We start from the raw sequence: 1,315 nt of genomic DNA on the forward strand, positions 1-1,315 counted from the left end.
GTATTTACAGAGAAATTTAAGCATCTGAGCTGAGACCAGGATGATAAAAGACCTGGCGTTAGCTGGGCAGAGGACACCACAGGGAAAAGAATGAGGTAAGCATAGTTTTGGGGATGCCAAAGCAAAAGCAAGTTTGGCCATTTGGACGGGGGTAGGGTTCCCAAGAGGACAAAGCAGAAGAGTAATGAGGTAAAAGCCACATTTCTTCTCCAAGATAAATTACGTGAAATTTATTCCACTAGTAATGGTCTACCATTTAGTCCTACCAAGAAGTGGTCCAAGCAAGGCACTCGTTTTTTAATGGACGAATCTGACCGTTTTACCAAAACGGAATGGAGTTGGAGGGAAAGGAAGGTATTATCAATCCCCAACTGGAGATGGGCTTGTTCATTTGTGAGGCTTGATGTTCCACTGGATTCCTATGATTACTAAGTTACTGTGATAGTTGAGGTCAGACCCTGTGTTGGCTCACGCGGAAGCGTAATTTCAGGTATCTGTGAGAAATTCCATACGTAGAATACATCAGGATTCACAGCTGCTCTAGCACATCTGAAGCCTGGAATTGCACACAGGTGTCATAGTAAAAGAGAGGCACACTGTCCTCTGTCTGTGGGTCTTTATTGAACTTCGGTTTTCATTTCTTTAACGAGAAAGAGATTCCTTCCCCTTGTTTGTCCCACTCCGTCATATTTATACTGCTGGATGAATTATTTCAATCAATAAAACTGATTAGCCTTTTTGTTTTCCTCTGATCTTCAGCATCCGTGCTCCTGAAGCCATTCTCATATTAACCCGCTATATTGATTTCGCCTTCCCAAATGACAGCAACCTCAGCCAAGCTGCCTCTCATACCTTCTCTCCTCACCCATTGCTCTGCCCAAGGGTAATTCCTGACATCCTACAGCGTTATCCCGCCTGTCCCCACTTCTCCTAGCATCTGTAATCACGCCCAGAAACTCTGGGCTCCCTCCCGACCCCAGCCCACCAGTCCGCCCCCATAACCAAAGGGTAAATAGCAGCAGGACCCAGGCAGCACTGCGAGGTCTTCAGACAATTGCACTTACAAATTTCCCCCTCCTCCGGCTCGCATTCCCCACCGCAGCCCGGAACTCAAGCGCCCAGAGACACCCACGGACCGGCTTTCGGATCCGGGGATGGGTGGGCGCTCGGCCCTGACCCTGGCCCCGCCCCAGCCTTGTTCTCGCCCCGCCCTCCCGCCCCGCTTCCTAAATCGCCATCTGTCTCCCCCTACAACCCCTCGGCCCTAAGGCCCCGCCCCCATCTCGCTCCCGCCCCGCCTTCGGCTTACGTCACG

The sequence above is a fragment of the Mirounga leonina genome, unplaced genomic scaffold, assembly GCF_011800145.1.
Source record: "Mirounga leonina isolate KUSES-001 unplaced genomic scaffold, KU_Mleo_1.0 Mir_93, whole genome shotgun sequence".
NCBI lineage: Eukaryota > Metazoa > Chordata > Mammalia > Carnivora > Phocidae > Mirounga > Mirounga leonina.